This window comes from Betta splendens, chromosome 9 (assembly GCF_900634795.4).
Source record: "Betta splendens chromosome 9, fBetSpl5.4, whole genome shotgun sequence".
Lineage (NCBI taxonomy): Eukaryota > Metazoa > Chordata > Actinopteri > Anabantiformes > Osphronemidae > Betta > Betta splendens.
The window spans coordinates 1,505,514-1,517,805 of NC_040889.2; the positions used below are offsets into that span (position 1 = coordinate 1,505,514).

Below are 12,292 nucleotides of genomic sequence, written 5' to 3' on the forward strand. Positions count from 1 at the left end.
CAGGTTTGATGTTTTGCTACAGGATGCACTTTTTGCAGCGCCTATTTACTGAGCTTGCAACTGAGTGTGACCCAGAAGAATGAGAGTCAGCACCTCCAAGTCTGGGCCTATGGTTCATCTAGAAAAGACTTAGCCCGTTTGGTTTGGGGAGGGTTCTTGCCTCAAATGGAGGACCTTGAGTATCTTGGGGTCTTGGTCATGAGGGTCGGGTACATTTCTGTCTCTGTGGGTTCTCACTTCAGGTATTCCAGGTTCCTCCCAGCTTTAATAGTCAACTGTAATTTGGTCATACTGTTTTATTGTGAGTCTCAGTTGTTTGTATCTTTGCATTGGACCTGTGACTTGTTCAGGCTGTAACCAGCGTCTCATTCAGTTATACTGTAACATAAATGGCACCACAGTAACCTTTAGGACAACTATTGGTTTAGATGACAGATGGATACACTATTGAATATAAACTGCAACTCCATCAAGTACCTGCCTCTTCCAGTAGCCTTTACCACATGATCCTGGGCAAACAGTAGAGAGCCAGTGGCAACTGTTTACACTCGAGGTGATAGTAGTTTGGTCGACCACTCCGGTAAAAAGTCCTTTTAACTGTTTTTCATTTGCACTTGGTGAGTTTGACTTGTTTTTCAGCGCGGGTTACTATGACACGGTGCTGTCAACTTGTAAAGCCCAGTCTGTGGACAAGCTGATTGCATTATTTTATTCTTGCTACAAGTCAAAGCAGAGATACATATCCTCACAATACATAGCATGACGTAAGAGGAGCAGGACATGGATGGTCTTTAAATACATGGGCATTGTGTTGACTGAAGGACGTGGGCTGTGAGAGATGCTTTTTATCACTTGATGCTACCCACACAGAAATAAACTGCTCAACACACACATGTACAGTACTGTACTCTACACCATCCATCATGAGGGTAAGACCAGCCCGATGGCCCTCAGGTCCTCATTTATGCAAAGACGTTTTTGCCAAAATCGACGCCCTCTTTTTAAACATGTGGAACACAAGCGGCACAAATCCAGAGCTGGTTCTGTCATGCTTCCTACGTAGAGCCTCCATTCTGCCAGAGCTGCCTCGCAAACAGAGCTGCCGCTACATGAATCACCCCCTCACACACACGCATGCGCGCGCACAAACACGCACGCATGCACACACACACGCACACACACACAGTGAGTCATGTTGGCATCTTGAAAATTTTATTCATTTTTCGGAGCTCAGCATGATATGATGTGACTTTGCAGCATTAATGGATGTTAAAAGAAGAATTCACTCGTTTGTATATTTCATTGTTTCATTCACTGCTTCTGGGTAGTGGTGCCACATGTGTGTCACAAGGAAGGGTTGACGTTTGCTAACCTGAGGATTCAGGTTTACAGGGAACTAATGTCTTGTCTTTTGACTTTAAATCATGGTTTTATCGCTGCAGTGGTGCTGGAGTTTCATCTCAAAGACTTTTGCCATATGGGGCAAGATGTAAAGCATTACAAAAACATTACACTTGCTTAATTGAAGGAATGATGAGTCTATTTTGTGGACTGGTTCCATTTACGCCAACTGTCCAAACTGTTTAACTACGGACTCATTAGGCAACAAAACATTCTCCTGAAAGTTTGTAAATCACCTACTGTAGGTGAGTTTTGTTATGTGACGTAGAAAACAGACAGTGCTGTTGATCCCACTATTGTTTAAAGGGCTCATATCATGCAAAATCCACTTTTTAGACATTTTGGAGCGTCCCTATGACTCTATGGGTCACATATACACACACTGAGCACGGTAGAAATGCATTTCCTGCTTTTTTCACATTTTGAAAACGTAAATTTTCTCATCCAATGGAGAGAGAGATCTACTGTTCTGAGGCCTTCCCCAGGTTTCGTCATACTAGTTGAAAGTTCTCCCTGCAAATCCTGAACCACCACCCCCACAATGATCCCGAACCAAAACTGGACTTCCGCCATTTCCCCCCTCTCACTCACCGTGAACAGATGAGCACGGCAGCGCCCAAGTCCTCCCATAGAAATAGTTCAGTTCTTAGGTGTTCTAACCAACACCAAAGTCTATTCACTTTAACAAGGGATCAACAAGTGAGGGCTTTGTAGGTCACTTTTATTTTTAACGGACCGGTGCCAGAAACACTGACTCAGCATTTATACGTATGTGCATTTCAAACGAGGGTGCGTACAATGCTGGATTTGTTTCACGGCTCCTGATGGAAAAAAGGACCTATTCCTAAAGTCCGTCATCCACTCACTGAAGTAAGTACATGCTTGATATTTATAATGTTTTAAAATGTTAGTTTGTCCGTTTAAAATGTAGTAACCTATGTGTGAGGCAAGTTACTAGCTAGCTATGCTGACGGCTACAGCAAGTCGAGCCTTTGTCCCCTTCAAATGTGCTCATGTGGGCTCCTGCAGCCACACACCTGTGTGGAGAAAAGCTAATGACTAACGGCATCGAGCGGCTACACGCAGGGAGCGGTGGATCTAGCTCGCTGTAGTAAGTTTGTGCTTGATACTTGTGATCTCTAAATATGTTAGTTAGGTCTGTTTAAAATGCAGTTACCCACATGTGAGACAAGCTAATCGCTAGCGTCGCTAACGGCTACAGTGAGTCAACTGAGCCTTTGTCCCTTTCAAATGTGCTACTCTGAGTTGGTGCAATCACACACCTGTGTGGGGAACAGCTAATAGCGATGGGCCTTCGATCGGCGACAGGCAGGAAGCGGTGGATCGAGCTTTTGTCCTGTTGACGTGCTGCCGCTCCTGTTTGTGTTGCGTTAGCCGTTAGCATGACTTTAAGCCTTTGCACTTTAGAGCTACAGCTGGTCGATTGCTACAAAAAGAACCTGCAGATGAACGCGGTTATGTTTATTACCCCGTCCTGTGTCACAGCCTAAATCAACTTGTGATTTGGGGTTATGTCATTGTTCTATCAAATTCTAACACGATTAGTTGGAATGATTACTGTGTTGTGTTTCAAGCTTAGTTGCTAATTAGTCACATCTCTACAATACCTGCTGCTTATCTGGTCAGTTACCTATAGCTTGTACCATAGCCATTATATTTGTAGGACCAATACAATTACAGTAAATGTAACAGTCTTTTCTATACTGTAGGGAGCCACATCCCAGTTACCTACATGCAAGGAGGCTGTCAAACAGAGAAATCACTGCAGACTGTTGGTACACGGACATCTGCTGCCCAGCTCAGGAGTGAAGGTATGTAAGTTTGTATGTACCAACAGTAAGATAGGTAATAGAAGATTTTAATTGGTATATACTGTTTAGATTTTATATTTGAATTGTAACAACTGTTTATCTGTTGTTTTAGCACAGACAGGCCTGTCCTCTTGTTTGGTTTAATTTTTTGTCTGGTATTGTGTGTTCTTACATTAGAGAAGGTTTTGACCTACATAATAATGAACATTTCACTAATCTACAATTCTGATTGCAGTACCTTTTGTTTTGATGAGGTGATGGTGAGGACAGCCACAGCTTCCATCTGGTAGAGGACTGCTTCCGCTCAGTCTTCCAAATAGTGATGAGAACAAGGATCACCACATCTCCCTGTTTACCCTACTTTCATGCATTTCGTCTGCAAGGCCCTGCAAAAGCTTCTGACCTCAAACCCCCAGACTTCTTAATTAACTCAGTAACCTATACATTGCACATTGGAGTGTGAAGGTAACAGTTTGTTCTAGCTTTGGAGTAGTGGTGTATTTTTTTGGTTTACAATAAAGTTGGCTTTAACTATTATGTATTTCACTAAACTCTGTTTCTGAAGGTAAAACACTTTTATTTAGGAAATCATAGTATTGAAATTACATGTTTTTCTCTTTCTAATATGGTAAGCTATAAAGTTGAAGCGGCCATAAATAAAAAGCATATAAATTCTATATAAATAAAATAAAAAAATTCTTAATGAGTGTTGCACTCACAAAAAACACATTTTTACTCAAATGGTAAAGGAGTTATTCCACAGGTGGTCTACATCAATCATACTATGAGTATTTGTGTTTTATCCATCAGGAAACTGCCTTCATCTACAACCCAAGCATGAAGAGATGGCAACTCAGATTCTTCACCCCAGGAATCCTCAGCACCAGCTCACTAGCCTCTGTAGACTAGATACCTGTAACAACTTCAGATACAGAGACATATTACTGTCAGATTTATCAAGAATGACAAAAAACATAATTAAAAGCAGTAAAAATACGTTAGGTCAATATATAATTTGAACCAATGCTTTTTGTTCCCAGGAAGGTCATGCAGTGATTGCTCTAAATATTAATGCACATTTTTTAAATAAAATTGTCAGAACAGCAGCACAAGTAAGACAAAAACAGTGAAATGTGTAAATGTAAAATGTATTTATATTATTTCAGCTATGCTCTCAAACTTATTTATTTGAATAATGTAAGCTAAAGTAGTGTTATCTATTAACGAGAGTTTTCCAGGAAAGTCGTGTTGTGAATATTCAAGCTGCACACGCCATTTAGCATAAGCATTAGCAACCGCTAGTCGCTTTGCAAATTACATAAATCAATTAAAGTAAATGCGACATTACCAATGAGACACATCTTGCATCAGCCGAAATGTGGCGACTTCAACAGCCTCCTCTTCAGCTTCAGGGTCAGATTCGGGATCGTAGACGTATGGTTCTACTACGCTACGAGCCAGCTGGCTAATGTCGTGCAGTCCTGTAGTGGGTCGTCTTCTTCTGTGGAGGATTGCGGTGGATTGCATTCTCAATGTCGCACTACTGCCACCTATTGTATCGTAACCGTGCGGTGGCTCGTATCCATGGAGCCAATTTTTTAAAAAAAACAACAACAACAAAAAAGGTATGCGCTTCCGCACAGAGGTGTGGTGAGCAGCTTCGCTTGCGACACGCCCAGAAAACACAGCGTTGATGGGGAGTGAAAACCACACATTGACAGGGGCAGTGTGGATGATCTAAAGGGATGAAAATTTACAGAGACCTTACTGAGACATTAAAGTCTAATATTTTTTAGAATGAAAAGTATGATATGACTCCTTTAACTGTGGAAATTATTATTTATTATGGATTATTTTTCCTCTTTTCTAAGTATAAAACACCCAAATGCACTGGCATATTGTTTACTTGGCTACTACTGGTGATGCGTCCACCCCGTACAGTACACTCACACACCGCACACAGAGCGTCAGTCAGTGAAGCAGTAGGATCAGTGGCTCTCAATAGAAGCGTCTCTTTTGTGAACTGAATTATTCAGTAAAAAGGAGATGATTCATTTTAAGTTCACAATTTGGACTAAACCTTAAACACCTGTCATGAGTATAGATCTCTTTTCCGTTCATCCTCTTTCCAACAGGGAGTCGGCCAAGCGCAGAAACTTTCTTCGAACTACAGACATTGCCTCAACCAATCTGTCGTCAGATATACTTGCAGCCAAATGTGAGTATGGGCTTCAAGACTCCAGATGCTTTGTTAGTTCAGTTTTGAAGGCTCAAAACAATTTATTCTAGATAATTTGATACAATTTGGTCCATGTACGAAAAGCCTGGTTCACTATTGTGGTGTTCAGTAACATTGCAAATCTTAAATATCTCCGAAAGGTATGGGGTGCCAAATGTAAAAGTAGAACCTATAACTAGTTTTCTCACATTTAACTAAATGACACAACATGTTTTCTCACATTTAGTTAAATGTGCAAAAGTCTAAATGTAAATGTTAAATATAAATGTAAATGTTAAATATAAATGTAAATGTTAAATCTAAATGTTAAATGTTAAATCTAAATGTTAAATGTTAAATGTAAATGTTAAATGTTAAATCTAAATGTTAAATGTTAAATGTAAATGTTAAATGTTAAATGTAAATGTTAAATGTTAAATGTTAAATGTAAATGTTAAATGTTGGCCGAGTGTAAAACTCGCGCTGGTCTCAAATCAGAGACGCGAACTCAAACACGTCAAACAGTACGCATAGCTCCGCCCACATCTGACTCTGGATCGGTGCACGAAAATACTGGAGAGAAGCTTGAAGTCGAAGCCATCATGGCCGCCAGCTCCGACTCCCTCCCGTTGGGGGAGATTGAACGGGCTGTAACGGCAGTTGTGCGGGCTGAGGCTCCGCTTCAAACTGCCGTTCTGTCGTAAACACCATTAATGAGAAGTCAAGTAGGTTTAAAAAGAATATTTCTGTGGCGCCGGTGGAGAATTAGTTGGCTAACTATACTAGCTAGCCGAAGTTACGTCCAGGCTAAAAACAAAAGTTTCCAGATCAGATGTGGGCGGGGTTTGCGCGCACTGTTTGAGGTGATTGAGTTCGCGTCTCTGATCTGAGACCAGCGCTGTTTGAGGGTAGGGATGGAGTCTACTTGCCCATTCATGAATATTCAGTTTTACGCTCGGCCAACATTTAACATTTACATTTAACATTTAACATTTACATTTAACATTTAACATTTAACATTTACATTTAACATTTACATTTAACATTTAGCATTTAACATTTACATTTAACATTTAACATTTACATTTAACATTTAGCATTTAACATTTACATTTAACATTTACATTTAACATTTAACATTTACATTTAACATTTAACATTTACATTTAACATTTACATTTAACATTTAACATTTACATTTAACATTTAACATTTACATTTAGACTTTTGCACATTTAACTAAATGTGAGAAAACATGTTGTGTCATTTAGTTAAATGTGAGAAAACTAGTTATAGGTGCTCCTTTTACATTTGGCACCCCATAGAAAGGTGGTGTCCAATGTCTCTGCCCTGAACTGAGAGCGAATCAAACATCTCATCTACAAAATCTGCTGCTAAAAAGTTAGTACCTCAAAAGATCTATGAATTATTTGTGTATATAAAAAATAAACAGGAAAGAGCCAAAGCCAAAAATGTACACTAATCTCTGTTTTTTGTGGATGATGTCATGTTGACATCATCATGTTCATCCAGTGATTTTCACGCGGACATTTAGCTATAGTAACCCAAGCTGCGAATAACGTACTGTATATGGATATCATACAGGGTATGATACTGTACTAATAAGTAATTATCAATATGGGTAATGTAACAATGACTTACTGTATGTAATACTACCTGGGCCGAGGTTTGGCTCTTTTGTTATATGAGATACAGTATGCATGGTTTGTAGAGTGCCACATGTGTTTTGTTTGATTTCTTAATTTGAATATATTAAATATATTTGTTATGAGCCTGGGTTAGTTCCTTATAATGAGTGTGTCAGGTTATGTTTGTGTCTTTAAATTACGTTAAATTATGGTCCTCTGGGTTGTGCATTTTGGTCCTCACCCTGTTTATTTGCCTGGTCCCAGGCTCCAAGTTTGTATTTTGCCTTGTATTTTGACAATGCCGTCAGGGATTGAGTTAGCTGTGCTGTGCAAATGTCATTTAGCCTCGCCTCGGCTAAGTATTCCCCTGCTCAGGCGAGCGGCATTAGTTTTGTTTGTCTGTCTTGTTAGACAGTTTGTAACACACAGTGTTAGGGCATGTGTGTTTAGACAGGCCTCAAACTTATTGAGATACAGTGAATTCTAAGGTTTGTTCTGTGTTTTAACCTGATGATAACCAGATATGATACCAAAAAGCAGTTATAGCTTATAGGAAAAGCTGAAATTCATATAATAAAACCTAACCTAGGGCCCTACACACACTGAATGGAAACAGAGGGTGCACACCTTATGTTTGAGATGCTTCTCAATCTCAGGCAGGGACAGGTTCTTTGGTCGATGTCTGATAAAAACAGCAGAAAGTGTAAAAACAGCTGTATTAATTTGCTGCCACCAAATGCCAGAAAATTCAAATGCATGTTTTACATACGTGCATTGTGTGTGTGTGTGTGTGTGTGTGTGTGTGTGTGTGTGTGTGTGTGTGTGTGTGTGTGTGTGTGTGTGTGTGTGTGTGTGTGTGTGGACTGTACTTCATTTCGCTGCTGTGATGGCTGGTGCCAGTGCCGGTTCCAGCTCTGGTGGCCACGAGCCCTCGGCCGAACCTCTTCAGAAAATGCACATAGTCCACTGTTGCACTGGGCTCGACACACACCTACAGTACACAGAAAAAACATGGGAGTGAAACCGAGCCACACATACACACGCACAAAAAGTGGCATGAGTTGATGATGATGATGATGATGATGATGATGATGATGATGATGATGTGCGTGCTGAACTGCCTACTCCAAACTTTTTCAAACATTCCATTAACAGCATCTGTGATACATGTAATGGCACATGTAATGGAGTCTCTGTGGAGACAGGAAGAGCAGCGTGTCATCGCCAGGGGTGGCAGTGCTGGATTGAGCAGTAATTTTCACGCAATACACTGGGTGCTGTTCTTCAGAACGAAGCACACCTGGGGACCGCAGCTGCATGCTTTTGTTCTGACCTTGTGCTTCTTTAACTCTCACACACATGTTTAAAGGAAAACTTGGGGGGTGGAGTTGGCACCTACCCAAATACACAAAATTAAAAGACTAGTTTTCACGCACAAATACTCTCAGACAGTTCATCCAATCAAGCAGACAGATTCTTGGCGCGCACATGCTCGCTCGGTGCGCTGCGTTGTACCTATTTCGGTGTCTCATAATCAAAGTACAGTCCCTGTGGCCCTGCCCTACATCCTTCCATGGTGTAATCCAGTGCAGCAGTCCCCCAGCGGAGCTCCTGGCATTGAGTTTTATTATAGGCACCACCCCATCCAATTATCACCGCTATCAGCAGCCACAGAGCAGAACACACAGCCCCCACCGTGCTCTACATACCTGCGACAGCGGGGGTGACGTGCAGTGACATGGAAGGTCAGTGACAGAGAGATGGTGGAGACGGGAAGGAAGATCACCTTGAAACGACGTCCTTTATGCAAAAACATGACTATTGCTAAAACTCCCTGTTATGTGCAACACAGTACTTTATATGCAATATTTAATTGTAATAATCACAGTGTAATTGTGCTTCGACGGAAGAATTCTGACCCGAGTCCAGTTGTGCAAATGGGGTACTTAACTAATCAGGCTGGCGTTAGTCTGTTTGCATTCAGTCCAAACTGTCTCACTGCTGCATAACAATATACAGTACCACGCCCTCCTTTGGGGAGAAGTAGTGGTATCTAAAAGTTGTATGAAGTACTGTAGGGGTTGTTGGTTTTCCAGTACTGCATACAGGTAGTTTTACTATTCTATTGTACTGCATACCATTCACACTACACTATACACACACTGAATTTTTATTTACTTCACACAGATGGTTTAGACATTTGAATCATACATCTCAGAAGTTAGAAAAGAAGACAAATTCTCCCAAATTAAAATTGAAATGGATTTTGTTTCCAAATAGGAAGATGGGATTCTGGCAAATTTAGGAGGAATCCAAATCAATTTTTATTAACCTGAAAAACACAGCAGAAAGACATTAAGTCAGAGGAGGAGCATAAAACATGGCTTTTCTCTGCTTTGGTCCCTGTGTATGTTTTTTTCAGCAAAGGGGACAATATTTAACAAAAAAACAGAGAACAGAGACATAAAATGTGCAAAGATGGGGGAAAGGGGGCTTCTCACTCGATACAGCATAGTGACTTCCACATCAAGATGTCATCAGAACTAACAGCTCCAGGTCCAATGCCTTAAAGTAAACTTTGAGGAACTTTCCTGAATGTGCATTAATCTGCTCCGCTCCATGTCGTGTCTTTTAATGAAAAAGATTGTGAATGGGAGGGGCAGGCATGCAATTCAGGGAGGAGGGGTGCGTTTGGGTGGAGGAGGGGGGGGCACACGGAGTGTGCAGATATTATGGGTAGGAAATGTGTGCTGGAAAAGACAGCCAGTCAAACTGTCAGGCGTGAGCGCTGAGACGGAACAAAGAGGAACAGTGGAGACGATTACAGCGGTGTAGCAGAGTGACAGAGGCATGATGCTCACAGATGAAGGTAAAGGAGGGGGGCGGGTACGCCAGAGTGCACACACACACACACACACACACACACACACACTGATCAATGGCAGAGAGAAGAAATGTTCCAATGCATTCTCATTATTGGGCTTCGTGAACATGACATCACCCAGACGTATCCCTGCTGCTGGGGCCCCGCAGGCTTTCCCACGTTGAATTTATTTATTATAAACATCTGCAGGTTGCTGTGGAATTCATGAAGTGAAGAATAACTTAGCGAGGGAGATCAGAGGAGGAACTTGTGGCAGCCAATGCGACAGAAGTGCAAATAAATAACGTCTGCTCTAACAGCTGCCAGATTCACTTCTTTCCTCGGACCAGTCCTTCCGCCCAGGATAAAGAAAATCCTCTACTGCCATCCTTTGGTGGACGACTGCAACAGCAAAACTACTATAAACATGGCAGCTGCATCCTGGTATAAGGGATCTGTCCAAACCAGAGTGATTTTCACCCGAGGAAAGGTATTTACATACATGACTCAGTATGTTGCATTTTTCTGAGGTTTATGGTCCCTGGGTAGCTTCACCATTGTTTTTGAGTCAATTTTGAACATCGTCCTGTTTTTATTTTCCATTTTGCTACACATACTACAGCTGAAAATGAAAGAAAATCACTCTAAATTATCACGTGTTCTCATATTTTGATTCTTTAAGTACTTTGTCGTGTATATTACATGACGGGTAAAAATAATAAATTATTTTTTTCTTCTTTTCCTTTTTTTCTTGACGTTGCCATTGTTGCCATTGTGAATATTAATGTAGTGTCATTTTCAATGTGTGTGTGTATTTACCAATTATATATTTGATGATTCAAGCTACAGTAGTGATGTCACTTCCTGTCTCTGCATCCTGTAATCATGCCAGTCATTACAGTAAACCTATCGCCACATTCAGTGTTTAAGGCTTTAGTCCACATTACACTTTTGTTGGTCTGGTGTCACTGTTATGTTGGTCTGTATCCTGTGTTTGCAAGCTGTCACTCTGTCATTCAGTACTATTTTCAGGTTTGTTATATGTTGCCTATCGGTCTTGTTATACTTCCTACCAGCCTACGTTAAGCTGTTATCCTGCGCTCAGCAGGTTAGTCAAGTTCTCTGTTTATTACTTTATTTGTTTCCATAGTTTTAGCCTGTTTGTGTTCCCCGTCCTAACTTTATTAAATGAGTTGATTTGGTACATCTGTGATTGTACAATTGGGTCCTCGGTTTGTTAGCCTGTCTGGTGTCTTTAAGTGGAATAGTCTAGGTAATTGGGTCTGTCTGCCTTGAGTAGCTGCCCTCCTAATGTGTGCATTTGTAACAGCGATAAGGAGAAATGACTTTTAGTAACACAAAACAAAGAGTATCAATCAACTTTATCAAAAAATAAAGTTTGTCTTTGAACTTACACAAAATGACTTTTCAGGCTGCTTATAGTAAATATAATATAGTAAATCTGTATAGTAGCACTTTGCAAGTGTGCATGCTGGTGTAGTGCCTCCCCCACAGACAAATATTAATTCACTATTAATGATGCCTTTCTTACCTCGCTGAGGAGGGTTTGGAGCTGTTTCTGGCTAAGACTCGTCAGGCTGTTCAGGACTTGTCTGAAGTCTTTGTTGCTCACTAGGCCTGTCCCCTGAGGGTCCTTGGCCTTAAAGGCTGCCCTGATGTTCACCACTTTGTAATGGATCATGGGTGCCAGCTCCTCCATGTTGAGCCCCTGACCTGAAACAGAGGACAAGTAGGTCTAGTTTCTATGAAAAAAGCCTTAGTAATCTTTTACGCACCTCTTTTCGCGTGGAGCCACATCTGCCTGGGTCTTCTACCCGTCTGTTTCCTCGTAAAGGAATGCCTTGTGCTAGGAGCCCTGCTGGGTGAGGGGCTGAACACGAGTTGCCCCCTGTCACTGCGAAGAGGCAGCAACTTGGCCATGGTGAGTGAAACTGCTGTGCTTGTGTGGGGAGGCGGCTTGATAAAGTGCACTGAGAGGCCTGGCTGTGGTTGCTAGTTAACGCATGAAAATGATCGCATGTGTTTCTGTCTCCATGGATGTGTCTGTTTTACAGTTTGCAAGACGGATGCAAAGGAACAAGTGCATGCAAAACTACATTACTACCAAACTACTAAATTTAGTTTTACCTTTACCTTCATGTTCTTCTCCACAACATGTCTGTAACAGGTGACTGCTAACAAGGGGATGAAACTTCTGCAAACGTCTGGACTAGTCTATAAACATTTGACCCCTACATACAGTTCTGGCACAGATGCATTTCTCTCACTTCTACTTTGATATTCTTTTCCCCAAGAATGACAACACAGT

General features: G+C 41.2%; 1 long non-coding RNA gene across 2 annotated transcripts; it reads left to right on the forward strand.

Moving 5' to 3' along the window:
- Positions 1-1,929: 1,929 nt before the first annotated feature.
- On the forward strand, positions 1,930-3,770 carry LOC129604539 (uncharacterized). 2 transcript variants are annotated; one of them, XR_008695514.1, is made up of 2 exons: positions 1,930-2,271; positions 3,132-3,770. It is a non-coding gene; the product is annotated as an uncharacterized LOC129604539 (long non-coding RNA). The 2 variants fall into 2 exon arrangements; XR_008695515.1 differs by lacking the exon at positions 1,930-2,271 and adding an exon at positions 2,295-2,512.
- Positions 3,771-12,292: the final 8,522 nt, after the last annotated feature.